The sequence below is a fragment of the Typopeltis vanoorti genome, chromosome 14 (genome assembly GCF_054136105.1).
Source record: "Typopeltis vanoorti isolate ZY-2024b chromosome 14, IOZ_Tvanoo_1.0, whole genome shotgun sequence".
NCBI lineage: Eukaryota > Metazoa > Arthropoda > Arachnida > Uropygi > Thelyphonidae > Typopeltis > Typopeltis vanoorti.
In genome coordinates this window covers 111,334,974-111,357,673 of record NC_143562.1, presented here as the reverse complement: position 1 = coordinate 111,357,673, position 22,700 = coordinate 111,334,974, and the positions used below count along the sequence as shown (strand labels likewise).

The following is a 22,700-nucleotide window of genomic DNA, read 5'->3' as shown; positions in this document are numbered from 1 at the left end:
TGTTATTGACGTGAAATCATGGAAAGTTAGTCTTGTTTTCTGTTGGTTTTGTAAACCTCATTATTTATCTTTCTCATTGAAGCCCACCTTCCTGCGGTATGGCCTGTTTCCATCAGAGGGGCTCTGGCGAAACCGGCGAGCATTCCTTCTACAAAGAGAGTGTCTTAGTTGGAGGAAGTGTCAGTTAGACAATGATGTTCTTCATTGCTCAGTGAAATACCACCACTAGGCTCATTGGAGGGCTGAAGTGGCAAATGCCATGTTTGGTCTCCAGAGCAGGGATTCCAGTTTCTTTTCCCCCTGCTCTTCTCCGTGCACTGTGAGTGATACCCTTCAAGGCCATGACAAACATACTTAGAGACTCAGAACCTCCTGCATTTTGAGGGTATAGCAGTTAAAACAGTAATGCCACAGGCCAGCTGCCAGTTATTTCACCAGCTGAACCTGTCAGTAATGAGTCAGGAGGCTTCCCAATCAACTGGTGCATAATCCTGCTGCCACATACTCTGCCAGGTCATGCCTGGAGAGGGAGTCCAAGTAGTGGTATGTGGGGTGGGGCACTGTTGAAGCCATGTGGTGGCAGCACTGAGACTGGCTTCTCGCTGTGTGGAAGTCATGTCCAAGTGGCTGTCTTCTCTCACTACATGTTCTTCCCACTATATCCTTCCATCTAATCAAACTTATGATCAAATCTATGAAGACTTATGAACAATAGCAGTGCCATTGTGACAGAAGCGATCTCCCTCAAACTAATCCAGTTAAAAAAGAAAAGTCACATCACAACCAGCCATAACATACAAACCATACCAGAATCTCTTCACTAAAAACTCACTTTCACATCTGCTTTACTAACATTTGTGTCATTAACATAAATAACATTCACCATCGTTTCAAATTGGTTTAGTATAGAGTCTTAAGAACTTGATCAGAGAGGTCTGATTTATCAAAATTGCTAAATATAATGTCATTTGTATTCTTTTTCTGATTGAAATTGTGTATCCTGTTTCGTCAACATAAGGTAAATTACATGTGCACTGGATACAGTGTAACTTATTCAACACTGACAAGATCCCCCTTCCCACTGGGGTGGGAGAAAGGGGGATCCTTGGAGGTATTAATTTTGTACCACAATTTTTTTTTTCTGATACTCCTTTGATGTATGGAATGACTATGGTTTTACTGTAATTTATATTTCCATTTTTAGGTGTAGTTTTGGGAAGAATTTTATTCATGCTATTTGGGAAGCACTGGTGTAAATAATGGCTAGTGTGCAAATAATCAATATCCTACAATGTGTCTTCTGATTCCATGACGATACCTATATAATAATAAAATAGTAAGTGGAGGTTTCTGTGGTTTAGAAGTTCATAAGGCATATTCCGGTGTTAAACCTTGATAAGTGGAAAAACTAAAGAATTCCACATCTATCATCGTTTAACAGATAGAAAAATAAGATACAAAATTTTATGTAGAAATGCTTGCTTCTAAATACATGTAATATACACATAATGAAATATAAAATTATGTTAGCATAAAGAAAAGAGATTGTATGTTGTTAGAGGAAATAATTTTTTTGATTGTGCAAGGCTGTTAATACTGTATAAATTGAACAAAGATTTACTAAATTTTGTAATAATTGTGTGAAGAATTGCTTGCATAAAATATTGTGAGCAACGGCTCAAAGGGCAAGGGCATGTCAACAGAAGGAGAGGTGGCTTCAGGCAGTTGCATGCTCACAGCACATGGCGGAGCATGGTCAGAAGAAAATCGGAAACAAACAGTATGAAGCAACACCCAAGTGGGAGAGTGCTACGCATTGGGTGAGTTACGAAGGTTGCAGTGATTACCGGTAGGGGAGAAAGAAATAAAAGGGTTAGGAAACCTCCCCCCCCCCTCACTCTTGTAAGTTTTTTCTTCACTTGGCTGGTGGCGGAAGGTCGTCTGGCAGATAGAAAGTTGCACGGAGGAGCGGCTCTGTCTCGAAGTGCTCGGACTAGGAACAGCAGCAAGCTATGTTCAGAGTCCAGTGAGCGATGGCAGGAAATGCCATCCAAGTGCTGGCGATGTTACAAGCTCCTGATCGTATGATGGAGTACATCTCAGCTAGTGTATCCACAGTCCTTGGAAACACTCGGCATCTAAGGTAGCAAATATCTTGAAGGAGAAATCGCCCAATGCCACAGTTATGCCTGGAACAAGTCGGTCATGCCGGAATCGTGTGAAATCATAGAATGATTGGAGAATTCAAGGTACCTCATCGTCTAAGTGAACAAGAAGGAAGATCGACTGAAGGAAGGCAGTAAAAATTGAAGGAACGAGTATGAAAAGCCTTGGTGTATGGTAATGTTAAAATAAAGAGGCATTAAGGATCGAGGACTTTGATTTATTTAGAGCAGGACTGTAGCACATTAACATTAGAAAGTACAGTGAGTTAGCTCATATACAGGTTAATTTAATGTGTATGCTTTAGAGAAAGCTGAGATGAATTAGTCTGAGTAACGATATATATAATGCATGTTTAATGAAAAAATATTACTCTAAAATAACCATCTTTGTGAATGATTTATTATGAATGCTGTTTTTGATACTCTTGTTTCATTAAGGATACATGCAATCTTATCTGATTAGTATTGGAATTTAGTATGAATGTTAATTGTATTGTAAATGTGTTAATATGCTTAATAAGCCTTTGATATTTTTAAACCTAAGTGCCTGAATTCCAGAATCCGATGCACCCCTTGTAAAAGGTTCAAATCTGAGCGGGGAAGAATAAGTTACATTGTGGGTCATGACTGCAAATCAATAGTCACTTGTGTGTGTCTTGAAATCACTTCTTGGTTAAGATAACTTCACTTAATCTAACTGTTTTAGGTGGTGCAGCAAAAAAATATTTTGTACATCCTTTTGGTGAACGAACACCAAAAGGATGCACAAAACAGAAGAGAACATAAATCAGGTCTAGCTTTCCATACCACTTCCACCAGCCACAATGTACTCTGGCAGAAAACAAACATGTATTATATAGAAAAAACCTGTTACATAAGGAAATTTAAAGAAGCTACAAACATGCTTAGAATTCCAACACAATGCAATAAAAACCAAGGCTTAATTCTACACCAAGTTTGGTCAGCTTTGATAAAAAAAATACACCTCATTCAGACCTCGGACATTATGATCGTGAACAACAGAACATCATCCAGCGTTGTTTAAACTTAGCACTGCTTTGAATCTGCATTCTGATTTTTTAATTTTATAAACAGTCAGACCCCCACAACTGTATAGTATGAACTATTAATTTCTCCTTTTTTGTTGTTTTAACTTTCAGTTACCTTTTACCCCTGAAGATGTAAGTCAAATAACTTACAAAACTTGTCGGGTTTTATTTCTTTATTGTGCTTTTAGCTTATTAAAAAAAAAAATGTGGTCCAATTACCGGAATATGCCTTATGAATAATAAAATAATTGTGTTTTTAAAATAACACTTTAAAAAACCCTTTTCATCATGTATCCTTGGATCTCAGGTTTTCATCATTATACTTGGATCTTGGAATTAATCTCTTCTCATATTCAAGTTTTGCTTTCCCTACAATCCCAGTTAGTTTCTGAGCAGATGCACTGTTCATGCATTTGCTCCCCACCCCTCTCCTTATGGTTCTTCTATAGCCTTTTCTTTATCTGCAGTTCCCATCAGATATCGTTTGTCATTCACTTTACACCAAATTATATCATCTATTTCACTTGAGTATAATAAATTTAGTTTAATCCTTTATCCAAGTGTGAGCAAACAAAGTTTGCGCCTGAAAGTATCTTCAGGATTGGGATAAGGTGGTACAACCGGGCAACTCGTTGCAAAGGTGGAGCAAGCTAACATCACTCCTATCTCAGTATCTCCCATAATGCAAAACACATCTCCTTGCAGATATGCCTAATGTTATGCATTAAGGGAAGGGCCATAACCAGACTAGTTTCAACCTTTATTGAGGTCTCTTCAGTGGGAGCCAGGCCCAAGTGGAGATACCAGGCAGAAGCATTAGCAAGGTCATCTCTACCTATAGGAGTTGCCAAACGGTGTGCCACCTTTTTAATAAATTACTCTGGATTTAGAGAAAGATGTTCAACATGCTTGAGGTATACAACTTGCCACTGCTGCTCTTTAACTTCTTAAGTCAACCATGAAGTTCAGAATTTTCTATCCTTGCAGGCTAAATCGCATGCCCAATCAACCACTGGCTGAAGCAATGTTCCCTTCTGAGTTTACCAAAGAGTTTCCAGGTTTAGGTTTGTTTTCAAAGTTTTATCTTTACTTCTTGAATAATAAATATATGAATCTATAGTTCATCTCTGAATGATGCCAACGTTCTTGCATATTTTTCTTTTCAATGTGATATTAATTTTTATCCTGCTCAAGATCAATGGTAATCATTCCTATTTCAAATCTCATGTGTGTTTGTCATAACCACATACATCCCTTCTTGATAGAAAATTCTGCACATCTGCATAATCAACCCATTCCAGTATCTTAACCTATCATGAAAATATCAGTTATCAATATCATAGCCGATTTCTTATAGCTTTTCTATCTCAATTTGTACATATCTTTATGTTGACTTTATATATCATCATAGGTAGTCAGCAGTGACCATCCTATGACGATTCTATTTTCTAAACTAGCTTATGACTAGTCTTGATGAGAAGTCAGCATGCACTAAACCATTATTATTACCTCTGTTCTTTTCTGCATTTCTTTCCACATTCCCATATGTCTGGTATTCATTTCCTAAACTGCGGTTTACATCATCACATGCAAAGGAACTGATTTTTCTTTATCTCATCTACCTTCTCTAAAGGCAAAAAAAATTAATTAAATAAATAATAATAATTCCAAATCTTCCTTAGTAGAAGGTTCTGAGGTATAGTGACCAGATTATCCAAGGACCAATGCCGGACACGTTCCACTGGTTGCATAACTTTTGTTTCCTGCTTTGCACGTTTGCTTCCCTCCAGGCATATATTCTAAAATTGATGTATTTCTTCTTATCCCAACAGAAACATAATCATACCTTTTCAATAAAATATTCTGCTTTCATTCTTGTTATTATTACTAATTAATAATATTGTTACTCCTAAACTATCAAGAAACTTTTATTTAAATTCTCAATAATGGATTCAAAAATAAATATCCAAAAAAATTATTTTATATTATACAATGAATAGATATTTATTAAAAGCAACTTTTATTTAAATTCTTAATAATATATTCAAAAGTAAATATCACACTCATTTATCTTATACGATGAATATCTAATAAAACTCTCCAAATAAACAATTTTAACATTTTTTCAGAAGAAAAAATTCTTTTCAATAATTCATCATCCTCTGATATTTCACCCATAAAATCTTCACAGGAATCAACCATATTATATTTCACAATAAGAATGGCCTTTATTGTCTCAAGTTTTAATTGTGTTTTCTCTGCAGTCCATAATTCACAACTGAAAGCTTTTTCTGTAACAGCATTTGTCCCAGGTAAACAAGAGGCAAATTCCATTTTTTTATATATTACCATAAGGCACTTGGTTTCTCAAAAAACACAAATATCTCAACCCATCTATCTCTTGTAGGAATTTTTTCCTCCTTCCATTCTTCAATTTTTGAATCAATTATATACTTATTTAAACAAGAAACCTCATCAAAAGGTTATTTTCATATATGCCATGATTTTTTCCAAAATTAGAATCCATATTTAACGTGGCTTTTCAATGAAAGTCTGGCTTTGGCAAAGGTGCCCAGGGAATGGAAGGAAGGTAAGATAGTGCCATTGCATAAGGGTGGTAACAGACTGGAAGTGTCTAATTATAGGCCAGTCTGTGTGTCATCAGTAGTCGTTAAGATCTTGGAGAAAGTAGTGAGGGATCGTGTACAGCATTGGGCCGATGAGGGTAATGTTATCTGTGAGAATCAACATGGATTTGTGAAAGGACATTCTTGTTTTAGCAATATGCTAGCCTTTTATAATAAAGTTACAAGAGCATTAGATGAGGGAAAGGCATATACTGCAATTTTCTTAGACTTGGCAAAGGCATTTGACAGGGTGCCACATGATAAGCTGATATTTAAGTTGCAGCACATGGGTCTGGATGTCAGATTGGTCAACTGGATTCAGGATTGGCTGTCTGATAGGTATCAGAGAGTTGTGTATGGTGGAGCAGTTTCCAGGAGGCAGAGGGTTACAAGTGGGGTCCCACAGGGCTCAGTACTAGGACCTATATTATTTAACCTTTATATCAATGACATAGCCAGTGGATTGCAGGGGGATATTCAGTTGTTTGCGGATGATGCAAAGCTGGGAAGGATTATTAGTAATAGTGCAGATGTGGTAGCCCTGCAAGAGGATTTAAATAAGCTAGATAGATGGGCAAATGAATGGGGGTGTCACTTTAATGCAGCAAAATGTAAGGTCTTGAGGTTTGGGAAACATCGATGGGATGCTGCATACTCTATGGGAGGAGTTATACTGGAGGAAGTAGGGGAGACAAGAGATCTGGGGTTGATGAATGATAGAAACCTGAAGTTTAGGGGACATATTGCAAAGGTGGTGAAGGTAACACAGAGGATTGCTGCTATTATGAGAAGGACACTGACCTGCAGAGATAAGAGGGTTATCATTCCGTTGTATAAGTCTCTGATCAGACCACACTTGGACTATTGTTCTCAGATTTGGTCCCCAGGATTTGAAGGGGATAAATTAACTGTGGAAAGGATACAAAGACGGATGACAAAGATGGTTTCAGGACTGTACAAGGATAGTTATGAAGATCGGCTGAGAGAATGTGGACTGCAGAGTTTGGTGGATAGAAGAAGGAGAGGTGATATGATTGAGACTTTTAAACTGTTGAGAGGTGGTTACAGGGTTGACACTGGGGAGTTCTTTCGCTTGGTTGATCAGCGGGAAGGAGTGATGACAAGAGGCCATCCCTGGAAGTTACGAAAGGAAACTGTGAGCAAGAGGGTAAGGAGTGGTTTCTTTGTGTGGAGGGTGGTTGAGCCGTGGAATGCATTGCCTGATGGAGTGGTGGGAGCGAGAACGGTCAGTGAGTTTAAAGAGTGGTATGATAAACTTTGTGTTTCTCAGGGGGGGACCTCCCCTCGATGAGTCTTTTGACTCCTTGGAGGCCTGAATAATAATAATAATAATATACTCCAATAATGCCTCAAAATCATGCCATGATATCCTATTGTTAAGGTTTATCTACTTAAATGTCTTAATTTCCAGGAATTTGAATGACCACATGTCCAAATATTCCAAACAGTTACTGTAAAAAGTTTTAACATGAGAACTCAACAAATTTTTTTTATGTTTCCATCATCTTCTAAAATTCTTAAATCTCTTCTTATGCAAATAGGAACGTAGCTTGATTCAAGACGTTCTCTGCATTTTGCTTTCAGCATATGCAAGTTCCTCTGAGACTTCCGTTATTGTACAATCATTTCCTTCAATGTTTCTGACTACTGCCTCAAAGACTGATGCCTGACTATGAAGAAATGTTAACCACAACTCAGAGGTATTACCATCGAAAAAGAGTTCAATTATTCTAGGACACTAATCAAGGGATAAGACATATGACTTCAATGGCCTATATAATTTCAGAATCCACTCAATCACAGGCATTAAACCTAGCCATCTAGTTTTACTGTAGCCTAGTACTATGTGATATTCAACTTCTACTTCCTCACAGAGTTCTTTCAAAGATTCTACTCTGACAGTGTAAATGTAAAAATGGCTAGTTACAGTAGACTATGTCTAGTGGTAAAAGATCAGCAGCAGTTTGAATAGCATTGTGAACTATATGAGCTGCACAACCTACACCAATAATACTTTGCTCTAAACTTCTGTTCAATATAGTGAAGACATTGTTAATACCCTTTCTAGCTACACCACCAAAATTGGTATTTGCATTATCAGCACAATATGCAACAAACTTCTTAGATAAATTGTTTTTTTTTTCAAGAACAGTTAAGATAGAATTGCTGATAAGCGCTGCAGTTTCCCCAGGTAGGGCCACAAAATCAATCTTATTATTCACTCCACTTTTTGAATCAAAATAACGAATGATAGTAGGAAAAAGTTTTACATCTTTATGGTTTGATGCATCAGAAAACACAGATATAAAGTTTATATTTTGTAATTCCTCACCAAGATCTTTCAATGCATGTGGTGCTAATACATTCTTAATGATAGCTTCTGCTTTTGTCCTTGCACATGTGAATTTGCTGTCAAATAATTTGCAGATCAATCTGGATGTACAATCCATGGATCTAAAGTTTGATTGTGATATATGGTATGGAAAGAAAACAGACTCTGTAATTGCTAATTCTCTTTCTTTCATTCCAAATTCAGTTTGAAGAAGAAAACTGGTCATCTTTACAGATGAAGACACTACCTGTAGAGCTTTCTTATGCTTATGGGCAAGAGCGTGGTTGACAAGGGTGTTAGAGCTAGGTTCTTTACTTGGAGAGTGGTAAATGAGTGGAATAAGCTTCCAGAGTCTGTTGTGGGTGCTACGACCGTGAATGAGTTCAAGGCAAGGTATGATAGATACTGTGTGAATGTTGAATAGTTGTTCTTGACATGATGTTAGGGCCTCCCTCGATGAGTCTGTCGACTCCTTGGAGTTTCCAGGAACAATAATAATAATAATAATTATTATTATCAGAAACTAAATGCCTTGTGATATCTCGCTTTCCTCCAGAGGTCAGAAAATTTTCAAAAATAGATTGTACATGAAACATATTCCTTAATAAACGGATACTCTTTTTTTTCAAATTATCTGTCAGTTTGCAATCCCTTCGTTTTCTTTTTACTGACATGGTTTAAACCTAATTATTAAAAAATAATTAAATATTTTAAAATAATTATAAACTTTCCGATTTTTAAACATAAAAAAAGATATAGCAAAGTATCACTTCTGCGAATACCTGGGATCTATGATATCAAAAACAACAATTGTAATACTATGTCTACAGGTAAAACATTTCTGAAACATACAACAAAATATCATTCTTTAAATTACCATTACGATAACCACAGTCGATATATATCGTTGCGTGGTTTCCTTTGCTCCCCAATCGATTTTGTATCGACGTGAGTGAGATACAATAACTTAAATAATCTTTATTATTAAAAAAGGGAAAATACAGCTTTTGCCGTCACGCGTAATTGTTCATTTTATGATTGAAATTTAAAAGCGACAGATATCACATCTAAACTTTGTTTTATGATAATAAAACGTTTATTACGGGCATTAGCCAAATTACAATTTGTTACAGATGGTTGTGAAATTGCACAGTAAAAATCGGTAATATTTTTACAAAACAGAATATAAATTACATACATTATGTAAATTATGTAAATTAAACACATTATGTAAATTATAGTAGTAAAAACATAAAACGTTGGTATTACATAAATTTAGATTACACTGACTGAGGATGATAATTTTGTCGAACTTTAAAATAAAATTTTGGCATATAATCAAAAAATAATTTTACATGAAAAAGGTCCTCAGAATAAACAACTAATGTTAGTATGTCGTAGTTTACTTTTTCTCTTAAGGTGAATAAAATATTTTAAATGCTGTACACGACCAGTAAACGCTATACATCTGGTCACATAATTCTGAGGGGGTTATATATTCATAAATAAATCTCACTGCCCATTTCTTTTTTTAACTCTGAGTACATACATCACTCTACTTGAAACTGTCATTCAACTTTATCTATGTGGTGAATACCGCTGCTACGTATTTTTCCGTGATAATCATTGCCATCATCGCATAGTTTTTATTTAGCAGGTTTTTATCATTCACTCAAAATTTTTCAAAAAATTCTCATATAGCCGTTCCTCACCTGAATCCACCTAAACTTTAACCGTACAATCAACTATACGCAACGTTCAAATGTTTATTCGCAAGAAACTTGTTTTACATGTAAAATCTTAAAATCATAACATTCGAACAAAAAAACGAAATTAATACTGTACATTAACAATCTATAATACATTATACATAACAAGCGCCAAAAACAATCCAGCCAATAGCTATGGAAGATGTAGAAATCAGCTATAAACAAGCTAAATATAAATAAAGAAAACAGATATATAATGTGATTTGTATGAAAGGGTAGTTTAAATTATATACTTTTACATCTTTGTTGACTTGAGATTGTTTTCTAAAATTACGTACACAGTGAGTGTGAATCTGCGAGATTTAATGTGACCAGTGGAGTACCTCAGAGTTCAGTCCTTGGCCATTATTGTTTAATCTATACATTTATGACATCAGGAAGAATCTAACATCAGATGTGCAGTTGTTTGCCGATAATAAAGATAGGGAGAGCAATCAGGCAGATGCTACTGATATTCACAATTACAAAATAATTTGAATACACTGGAAATTTGGGCAACGAAAATGGCTGTCAATTTAATGATAGTAAGTACAAAGTTATGTACTTTGGCGTGATTAGAGCTCCAGTGACAGGGGATATTAGCAGGGTTATGCTACAAGAAACTGAAGAGGCAAGAGATTATTATTATTATTATTATTATTATTATTATTATTATTATTATTATTATTATTTCGGGCGACTCCAGGAGTCCTTAGACTCGTCGAGGGAGGCCCTAAACATCATGTCCACACAACTATGCGATTACATTCTCACAGTATCTATCATACCTTGTCTTGAACTCGTTCACCGTGATAGCACCCACAACAGACTCTGGCAGCTTATTCCACTAATTTACCACTCTAAAAGTAAAGAACCCACCTCTAACACCCCTGCTAACCACACTCTTGCCCAGCTTCCATAGGTGTCCCCTAGTGTTCCCACCTGATCTCAAAAATATCCTCTGAATTAATCCTATAGAATCCCTTTAGCAATTTGAATGTCTCAATCATATCTCCCCTCCTCCGCCTATCAACTAGTTTCTGCAACCCACAAATCTTCAAACTGTTCTCATATGGTTCATTCCATAGACCTGTTATCATCCTAGTCACTCGCCTCTGGATCCTCTCCACCTCCTCCCCATCAAGAAGGAACCGAGGTGACCAAATCTGGGCACAGTAGTCGAGATGAGGTCTTATCAAGGCTCGGTACAGAGGTACAATAACTTGCTTGTCTCTGCTCGTCAAGGTATTTTTCAACAACCAAGTGAGTTAATTAGCTGATTTAGCTACTTTAGCAATGTGCCCCTTAAACTTCATCTCCCTATCCACCGACACTCTCAAGTCCCTGGCCTCATCAATCTCCTGGAGTACAGTTCTACCAATGTTGTATACTGCTGCTAATCGTTTCACCTCAAAATGCATAACCATGCATTTTGTCACATTAAATTGACATCCATTCTCCTTAGCCCAGAACTCCAATCTATCTAAGTCATCCTGCAAGACTTTGACATCTTCTGCTTTCACTATTGCCCTACCCAACTTTGCATCATCAGCGAACAAATGAATTGTTCCACTTAGATCCTTCCCTATATCGTTAATGAACAGATTAAACAGCAGTGGTCCAAGAACAGAACCCTGCGGCACACCACTAGTCACAGGCCGTCTTTTGGACTCTACTCCTGAATAAACTACTCTTTGATATCTCTCCATCAACCAACCACCTATCCACCTCACCAACCCTATATCCATTCCCATATGCTGTAGTTTACGGATTAGTATTCCATGTGGTATCCTGTCAAACGCCTTTTCCAGGTCCAGCAGTCTCACTGTAAACCCATTTCCCTTATCCAGTTCAGCCGTCACCTTGTTATAAAACTTGAGCAAGTTACTGAAGCATGATCTACCCTTCACAAAGCCATGCTGTCCCCTGTACAATGTCTCGTTTTCATCAATCCATTCCTGTATTTTTCCCTTGACTACTTTCTCCAAGACCTTGACAACGACTCCTGATATGCTGATCGGTCGGTAATTTGCAACCGTAGTCTTGGATCCTCCTTTATGCAGTGAAACTATTTTCCCCTCTTTCCACACCTTCGGGACTAATATAGACCTGAGACTCAAATTAAACAACATGGTCAAGGGCACTGATAATTCTTTAGCCGCTTCACGCAAGGCCTGTGCCGGTATACCATCCAATCCCACAGATGTGTTCACATTAAGGTTCTGTAATAGACTATTCACCTCCACTTCATTCATCACTATTCCCGTTTAAACTAATGGTTCCTTCATTTTTACAATGTCACCACCTGGATGATATGCTTTTGCAAAGTGCGCGCTCAGTAACTCCACTATATCGATTGATTCAGTGACCTCCTTACAACCGTCATTCCTTAAAATCATTTTGCCGTGCACAGTTTTTTTTTTTGCTTGCAGCATATTGAAAGAACTGTTTTGGATTCTCTTTTGCTTGCAAAGTTAGTTTCCTTTCATAATCCGCTTTTGCTTTTTTTACCACACTCGTTACCTTTCTGGCCTGCACTTTATACCGTTCGTGTGCCTGCAGGTCACCCCTTTCTTTAAATTCCATCCACAGTTGTTTCTTTTTTTGCAGCTCAAGCTTAATGGTGTTATTCATCCATTTAACCCCTACTTGATTTATTATTCGGACTCTAGGTATACAGTCAGCCATTGCTTCATGCAAACACTTCTTAACTACCTCCCATGCACTAGTGACTTCTAGTCCTGCAGTTGTACATGCCATGGCACAGAACCAATCAAACTCCTAAGCTTGTCATACTTTCCAGCCTGATAATTCCACATATACCCTGTCTTAATCGAAAATTCCACACCTTTAGCCATCTCCCAGGTCAAGACCTTATGATCACTCTCACCAATAGGTGGCAACATGGTCATATTCATTACAGTCAAATTCTCAGATGCCATTACCAGGTCAAGCACTCTCACACCCCTAGTATTTTCAATTACATGCTGTCTCAGATAGTTATCCCTTAATAATTGGATAAAATCCTTTTCCTTCCTCACATGTGTCCTCTCCTCCTTCCAATCAATGTTACCATAGTTGAAATCCCCCATAATAATTACCCTCCTTCCACTCATTTCATCAATTTCCCTATGCATACTATCTCCACCATCTATTCCATCACCTGGTCTATAGCAGCACCCAACTGTATATTTTATTCTGCCAGTCTTAATCTCACACCAAATAGCCTCAAATGAGCTCCTTTCACTATCCTGTGATACAACTTCAATTCTCCTTGGCTGCAGTTCATCAGCTATCATCAATAATACCCCTCCCCCCATTTTATTCTCTCTGTCCCTCCTAAACACACTATAACCTACACATTCTATCCCACTAACTATATCTTCTTCCGTCAGCCATGTTTCACTTATGCCAATAACATGTGGCCAGGAAGAGCCAATCAAGACCAAAAATTCTTCCTTCTTGTTCCTAATACTCCTGGCATTAGTATACATGAAATGCAGTGATCCCTTAGTCCCACCCCTATATTGATACGTTATTCGAAATGACCCATTCCCATTTTTTGTCCTTAGTGCTGGGTCGGGTACATTATATACATTCTTACACTCATCTGTCTCACTGATGTCTGCATGGATGTCTGCAGCAGATCTTGGCGTATTGGTGGATAGGAATTTAATGTTCAAAGTTCACATAGCAAAAGTTGCAAATACAACTCTGAGGATAATTTCTATGATGAAGCGACCCTTGACATGTAAGGATAAGGAAGTAATTTACCCTCTTTATAAGGCTTTGATAAGACCACACTTGGATTAATGTGCGCAGATTTGGTCTCCCGGGTTCCAAGGGGATAAAGGAACTGTGGAAAGGGTACAAGGAAGAGTTACAAAGATTATATCCAGATTATAGGATTTAGATTATGAGGACAGATTGCGAGTATGTGGATTACAGACTCTGGTTAACAGGAGAAAGAGGGGTGATATGATAGAGGTCTATAAACTTTTGAATGGGTGTTATAACATTTCAAATGATGAAATTTTTCGTTATATGGAAGACTGTGAGAGAACACGGGGGGCATCCATGGAAGTTAAGATTGTTCTCAGTCAAGAGAGGTGTAAGAGCGAGGTTTTTCTCTCAGAGAGTAGTGAGTGAGTGGAATAATTTGCTTTCAGGGGTAGTGAGTGAATCTAGTGGAAATGAATTTAAGGGAGTTGGATAATTTACAGCCTCCCACGATGAGTCATTGACTCCCTGGAGATTTCATATAATAATAATAATAATAATAATAAAATAATAATAATAATAATAATAATAATAATAATAATATCATCACCCAGCTGGTACACCCAAAATGATCATTCAGTAAATGAACTGTTTGATTTGTTATTGTTGCCTCCCAACCATCAGCATATTTTAGCCATTCTTGCATAGTTGTGCCTCCTCTTACTTGACACACAATGAAAGATCTCTTTAGGATTACTTTTGGTTCATCAGCTAACTTTGCATAATAACTAAAAATCATCTTGAAAAAACCTTTCTTGGGATTATATTGAATAAGTGCATATAATAAACAACTAAGTTATACCAACTAGTTTCACCAACTATGTCTGTTGACATCTTCAGGGTACATAACTGATGTAAGATACTAAAAAGTAGAAAACTGTTACAAAGTATAATCAACCGATTGCAATTATATTAAACAAAGAACAGAGCGCGTACAATACATTCATAGAGCGTGGATGATATCACTTGTTTCAATTTAGGAACGTTCTATAGTTGGCACTATAATTCAGCTCTGGCGAGTTGAAGGATCTGATAAGGGTCTTCCAGATCACGGGCAAGATTAGCCCTTGGTTCCTGTTAAGGTTTTGTAAACAGCGGGCAACTGTTGTGGCCTCCTTAAAAATTCAGGAGCGGAAGTCCTCCTCCATGTAAGGAATTGTGCTTCTATCCCACTCTATGGTATGGTTCGTTCTTGAGAAATGAAAAGCTAACCCTGATTTTTCTTTTCTGTTATTATTGACAAGGCTCTGATTTCAAGGCTCCTTGAAGTTTGGCCGATGTAATTCAAGCCGCACGAGCATGGTATGTTATAAACTCCAACATATTTGGAGAAAGGATGGCTATCTTTTGGAGATCTCAAGAGTTGTCTAATCGTTTCTGTGGGTTTAAAGGCCAGTCTTAATTTATGTGGTATAAGGAGTCTAGCAATCTTATTGGAAACTGTCCGTAAGTATGGAATGACGATGGTAGAAATATAACGCACGTCATCTTGTTGTCTTTGTCCGGTTTCAGAGAAAAGTATCTTGTTTACGAGTATTCGAGGAAATCCATTCACGATAAGGTTGGTGGATATCAGGGATAGTTCTTCCTGGAGGTCTTGTTGATCTGTTGTAAGGAGAGAGGCATGGTTCTTCAACATGTGTACAATACTAAGTTTCTGAGAAATGTGGTGTGAGGAAGTGAAATGTAAATAACGTCCTGTATTGATAGGTTTGCCGTAAACTGAGAGGTTGATACCACCATTCGGAAGCTTCTTAATTAAAGTGTCCAGAAATGATAATTGGTTATCTTTTTCAAGTTCTAGAGTGAATTTGAATGTGTGGTGTAGAGAGTTGATTTTGTTAAGAAAGTCGAACAGGTCCTTTTTTGTGTGGTTCCAAACGATAAAGATATCGTCCACGTATCTCCACCATACTGTGGGTTTAGGGTCTGTTTGAGTTAAGATTTTACTTTCAAAATCCTCCATAAAGAGATCAGCACAAGATGGAGAGAGGGGGCTACCCATTGCAAGGCCGGCCAATTGCTGATATATGGTTTTATTCCATAATAAAAAGTTTGATATTAAGCCAGTATGGAACAGAGAAGTAATGTCTTGTGGTAGCAAACTTCCTAAAATGTTGATGACTTTCTCCACAGGGATGTTAGTGAATAGAGATGTAACATCGAGACTGCTGAGTAAATCCGTATTGGAGATAGAGATATTGTTCAGTTTCTCAACGAACTGTTGCAAATTTCGTATATAAGTGTCTGAAGTAATAATGTGAGGTTTGAGGAGGCCTGCCAGATGTTTAGATAACAGATAAGTTGGCGAATTGATTCCATCCACAATCGGGCGTAGTGGTATTCCATTTTTGTGTACCTTAGGAGGTCCATATAGTCTTGGTGTTAGTGGATGCATGGATTTCAATCTTCGTTTTATGTCTATAGACCAGCTCTCCTCATGACGTATTAAATCGTTGGTATCATTGTGGTTCTTTAGTGTTGGTTCTGTGACTAGGACATGGTAGGTTGATGTATCCAACAATAAGCTGATAATCATATCTTCGTAATCACTGATGTTTAAAATCGCTGTTGAATTTCCCTTATCTGCCTTCAATATGATAATGTCTTTCTTTTTCTTCAACCTATACAATGTTCTTTTTTCCAGAGTAGTGATGTTTTTGTTAGGAGTTCTGGAAGATGAGAGGATGATACTACTTTTTAATCTAATATCATTAGCTATGGGTTCCGGTAACGACGAGACTTTCTTTTCTATATTACAAATGATATCCACTTTAGGGACATTATGAGGGGTTATCGCAAAATTGAACCCTTTTTTAAGTATATTGATCTCTGGTTTTGTTAATACATGATCCGATAAATTAAAAATAATTTTGCTGTCTGGAAGAGAAGGTTTTGACTTAAAACGTTTTGTATAAAGATCGTTAATTTTTTTTTTATTTGGTTTCGTTTGCTTCTTGTAAAGGCTTTAGCTAGTAGTGACCATCCTGTCCAAATGCGACCATATATCTTGATCTAAAGTACTAGAAATATCGTCATAAATCTGATAACAGTCTAAATCTATTTGGCTTAAAAGAAATCTGGTATGCTGTATCCGTTCACGTAGAAGTGCCAAAGCTGTTTTAAAATAAATATGTTTCGCTCGTCTTGAATGGAATTGTTCTTTTAAAAATAGAAACTTTGGAATAATCTTGTTATCTTTTCAAAAAAGTGAGGTGATTTAATAGTTTGGGTTTTTTACATTTAAGGAATTGAAAACGGCGTACCTTTCTTTTGGTTTCCACCATGGATTCTATTCATGTTAAAAAACGTTTAATTTTCTTGACCAAAAAGCTCTGGAAAAACTTTTATTAGGATTATATTGATCAAGTGCATATAATAAACAACTAAGTTATACCAGCTAGTTTCAGCAACTAAGTCTATTGGCATCTTTAGGGTACATAACTGATTTAGGGCACTAAAAAGTAAAAAACTGTTACAAACTATAATCAACCGATTCCAATTATATTAAACAAAGAACAGAGCGCGTACAATGCATTCATAGAGCGTGGATGATATCACTTGTTGTTATTTAGGAACGTTCTATAGTTGGCACTATAATTCAGTTCTGGCGAGTTGAAGGGTCTTCCAGATCACGGGCAAGATTAGTCCTTGGTTCCGGTTAAGGTTTTATAAACAGCGAGCAACTGTTGTGGTCTCCTTAAAAATTCGGGAGCGGAAGTCCTCCTCCATGTAAGGAATTGTGCTTCTATACCACTCTATGGTATGGCTCGTTCTTGAGAAATGAAAAGCTAACACTGAGTTTTCTTCTCTGTTATTATTGGCGTCACCTCTGTGTTCTTTTTACCTAATTTCCAGGCTCCTTGAAGTTTGGCCGATGTAATTCAAGCCGCACGAGCATGGTATGTTATAAAGTCCAGTATATTTGCAATGCGTAGCCTCCTCTCTCTCCATCTTGTGCTGACCTCTTTATGGAGGATTTTGAAAATAAAATCTTAGCTCAAACAGACCCTGAACCCACAGTATGGTGGAGATACATGGACGATATCTTTATCGTTTGGAACCACACAAAAAAGGACCTGTTCGACTTTCTTAACAAAATCAATTCTCTACACCACACAATCAAATTCACTCTAGAACTTGAAGAAGATAACCAATTATCATTTCTGGACACTTTAATTAAGAAGCTTCCGAATGGTGGTATCAACCTCTCAGTTTACGGCAAACCTATCAATACAGGACGTTATTTACATTTCACTTCCTCACACCACATTTCTCAGAAACTTAGTATTGTACACATGTTGAAGAACCATGCCTCTCTCCTTACAACAGATCAACAAGACCTCCAGGAAGAACTATCCCTGATATCCACCAACCTTACCGTGAATGGATTTCCTCGAATACTCGTAAACAAGATACTTTTCTCTGAAACCCGACAAAGACAACAAGATGACGTGCGTTATATTTCTACCATCGTCATTCCATACTTACGGACAGTTTCCAATAAGATTGCTAGACTCCTTAGACCACATAAAATAAGACTGGCCTTTAAACCGACAGAAACGATTAGACAACTCTTAAGATCTCCAAAAGATAGCCATCCTTTCTCCAAATATGTTGGAGTTTATAACATACCATGCTCGTGCGGCTTGAATTACATCGGCTAAACTTCAAGGAGACTTGAAATTAGGCAAAACGAACACATAAGTGACGTCAATAATAACAGAGAAGAAAAATCGGGGTTAGCTTTTCATTTCTCAAGATCGAACCATACCATAGAGTGGGATAGAAGCACAATTCCATACATGGAGGAGGACTTCCGCTCCCGAATTTTTAAGGAGGCCACAATAGTTTCCCGCTGTTTACAAAACCTTAACAGGAACCAAGGACTAATCTTGTCCGTGATCTGGAAGACCCTTATCAGATCCTTCTTCTCGACAGAGCTGAATTATAGTGCCAACTATAGAACGTTCCTAAATAAAAACAAGTGATATCATCCACGCTCTATGAATGTATTGTGCGCGCTCTGTTCTTTGTTTAATATAATTGCAATCCGTTGATTATAGTTTGTAGCAGTTGTTTACTTTTTAGTGCCTTACATCATTTATGTACCCTGAAGATGTCAACAGACTTAGTTGGTGAAATTAGTTGGTATAACTTAATTGTTTGTTATATGCACTTGATCAATAAAAGTTTTTCCAGAGCTTTTTGGTCAAGAAAATTAAACGTTTTTAACATAAAAATCATCTTTCTTGCTTCTGCCTTGTCTGCTCATGGACATACTGATTGAACACGTTTTTATTTGATAATCCTTCCCCAACTTTTTCTTAATCTGCAACTCCTGTGTAAGGATGATATTAATCCAGCTAACTCGTACGTAATTTATACGTCTGATTCTGGGTATAGTTTGACTGCTTTCTCCATGGTCTTATGCCATGGCACTGCTTAAAAACTAACTGTTCAACTTATGATATTCACTTACTTTGTAATTTCACATATACTCCTTTTTAACAGTAAATTCTCGAAACTCTACTTGAGAATTTTCCATCCGCTTGAGAATTGTGCTTTACTCTATCGATGGCAGGATGATGAGAAATTGACCAAAACTAGAATCAGAGAACTTGTCAGTTGCTGTGAAGTTCTTTGATTCTGTGACCACTTTCAAAACTGTGAAGCCTCGTGTTCCCTCCAATTTATTCTCTCCGGTAATTATATTTTTATAAGTACTATAAATTCCATTTCTTTCCGTCCCTGTGATAATTCCACTTCTTAAACTATGTCCTCGTACGTGAAGTTGTTGTTGTTGTTGTCTTGTCCTTTGAAAAGTCCTAGATATTTCCACGTTCTCCTTGAACTGATTTGGCTAAGTCGATAATTTCGTTCGTATAGAGTTTTTGTTCAGGATTAGGGTCTATTGCTTACAAGGTTACTGTAATTGCTGGACAGGTGAAAATGTGTGTGGGTGTCAGTACAGTATTAGGGTAGTTATTGCATTTCCATATGTTCTGTATCATTCGTATTGATCTTCATTCCTCTAAAATATCCTCTTTGGAGCCTTCCTATCGTGGTGTAGGTCTTTCTGTCAACATTGATTTCGGGAATTTAATGTTGTATTCCTGATTTTAGTGGACTTAGTTTAGGTTTTGCTAGTGCGTTTGTATCAGCAAGAGTAATCATGTCAGTTTCTAATTTAATATGAAAAAAAAGGACAACTATGGGCAATAATATTGAAAACAATAACTGCAGCTTAAACACAGAACTTAGAATATTTAAAACATTAACGCTATTTAAGCATAATTTTTAGTGAAAATGGCAAATTAATTATGAAAATAAATACATAATTATCAAATACGTAAGACTGGGAGTCAATTGAATTAGAGAGCATTTAGTAGGACCAATAAAGTAAATACATACAAAAAGTATTGAAAAATTAACTTCTCTATATAAGAATTCGATTAGAAATAAAACAGTTGATAAAATATTGCAGACCATATATATATATGAGATTTTCACAAACATAAGGAGAATAAAAACATAGCCTTTACACCAGTATCTTATTAAAAATGTCGATAAGGAAGGAACCTAATGTTGTTTCATTCAGAAATATGTGAATCTAAGATTATTTAAGATAATATAATCAAGTAAAAGAGAAAACAGATATAAGCAAAACAGTTCTTTGTTCTAAGATGGCAGAAAAAAGACTTAGAGTAAGATGTGATCTAGGTAGATTAATAAGTGTCTTTAAAGATTGAAAATTAAGATCTGAAATATCTTAAACTTTACAGATACCATATTAATTTCAGGAATACTCTCAAATGGAGAAGGAAAGTCTGGAACAACAATCATTTCATTACCAGATGGCAGACCACTAGAGGTTAGGGCGATTATGGTTTAGGTTGATTTTACCATTAGAATAAAAATATTTGTGGGATCTGACAAATAACATAATTTTGTGGTAAAATATTGTAGCGATTTACAATGAAAATGTAAAGTTAATTATCTGGCATTATCAGTCTTTCCTTTTTACACCTTAAGGATATTGATTACAAATCAGTAACCATGAAAATGTTAAGTAACTATTATGCGCTACTCTATAGAGTCCTTAGACTAGTCGATGGAGGGTCCTAATTTCATATCAAGCACAATCCAATATTCTCAAAGGAGCTATCATACTTTGTTTTGAACTCAAGAGTAGCTTATTCAGTAGTAGAGTTCAGTGGAAGGCATGTGACTAGTCGCGAGCCACAAGGATCTGCTCTTGGGCCTCTGCTATTGAATTTGTGCATTAATCATATAGGAAAGGATCTGAGAGTAACTATTCAATTGATTCAGAATTGGTTAGACAATAGTTAATAAAGGTGATGTTAAAATTTAGAACAAGTAAATACTTTCAATTATCTGGAATGCGACTTGTTATATGAAGATAAAAAAGATTTAGAGATTAAAATAAACGATAATAAATAATGCATTTAAGCCAAGGTACACTGTACGTGTCACGACAGTTGTAGGTGTCACAGCCAAGACACTTACAACCGTCTCTGGCAACCTATTCCACTCTTTTATGCCTCTCCAAGCAAAAAATCTGGTATTGACACCCCTGTTAAATACATTATTGCTCAGTTTCCAAGGATGGCCCCGGTTCTTCCATAAACAGACCTGTTCAGAAAAATGTCCTTATCTTTATTATTAATCTAGCCCTGTAAAAACCTATCAGTAATTTGAGTTCTCAATCATATCACTCCTTTTCAGCCAGTCAACCAATTTCTGTAACACAGAGATCTTCACCTTGTCCTCATATGGTTGATTTTAAACATGTTGCCATATTGGTTAGTCTTCACTGGATAGTCTCCACGTCTTCCTCATCCCCCAAGAAATCCATATGACCAGATCTGTGCACAGTAGTCAAGATGGGGGTCTTAACAAGGCTCTATATAGAGGTATAATAAGCTACTTGTCCAACTCATCGGGATATTCTTCATTAACTAAATAATCAATTCAGTTGCTATAGCTACTTTTGCAATATATACCCTCTAAACGCCCACTAACAGCCCCAAAATCCAGGCTCATCAATTATCTTGAAGTGGCCTGTTCTGATATCCTGCAATCACATGCTTGGTGTTCCAATTCTACGTTTTCAATTTATTTAAATCTGTATGATATTTTGGCGTCTGCTATTGTCTTCATTCTATTTAGACGTTCTAACCGTTTTTGATTATACTATTTTTAATTATATAGTGGGTCTCGGATTTTATATTCTGGAATCGTAAAATTTCTTCTTTTATTTTATAGTTCTACTTGTTATATTCATCTGTTTTTCTCAGAAATTCCATTTCTATTGTTTGAATTCATTTTCATTCTTCTCTTTTTATGGTCCATGTTTCACTTCTGTATAATAAAGTTGGCTTAGACAATGTTATATTGTCTGATTCTGTTGTGTTTTTGTACTTTGGCTTAAATATATTATTTATTATGCGTTCATTTTAACTAACTTTGATATTTTAATCTCTTTTTTATCTTCATATGATAAGTCGCATCCCAGATAATTGAAAGTATTTACTTGTTCTAAATTTTAATATCACCTTTATTAACTATTGCCTACCCAATTTTGAATCATTAACAAACAATTCAATAGTTACTCTCAGATCCTTTCCAAAATTATTAGTGTACAAATTCAATAGTAGAGGCCCAAGAGCAGATCCTTGTAGATCGCCACTAGTCACAGGCCTTCTACTGAACTCTACTCCTGAATAAACTACTCTATAATATCTCTCCATCATTCACCCTCTAACCACTTCACCCTTGTGCTGCAATTTAATAATGAGAGTTCCATGAAGTATCCTATCAAAAGCCTTTGCAAATTCCAGCAGTATTACTGTAAACCTAACCTTTATCCTACTCAGCTGTTATTGTATAACATGAACAAGCTATATTCTCATTCACAGCTCTGTTCACATCAAGGTTCTGTATTATGCTCTACA

The 22,700-nt window shown here is 36.5% G+C and overlaps 1 protein-coding gene across 8 annotated transcripts in view; it reads right to left on the bottom strand.

Moving 5' to 3' along the window:
• The window catches only part of LOC150099837 (uncharacterized), a 196,911-nt gene extending 186,619 nt beyond the window's left edge, over positions 1–10,292 (bottom strand). Inside the window, exon 1 of one of the 8 annotated variants that reach the window (XM_090403651.1) lies at positions 10,242–10,292. The gene's annotated coding sequence lies outside the window, so the exon portion shown is untranslated. Of the gene's footprint in view, positions 1–4,723; positions 4,746–8,976; positions 9,000–9,071; positions 9,444–9,463; positions 9,709–9,743; positions 9,805–9,906; positions 10,081–10,241 lie in introns of those variants that run through there. The other 7 variants (XM_090403650.1, XM_090403655.1, XM_090403654.1 and 4 more) reach the window with 7 other exon arrangements.
• Positions 10,293–22,700: the final 12,408 nt, after the last annotated feature.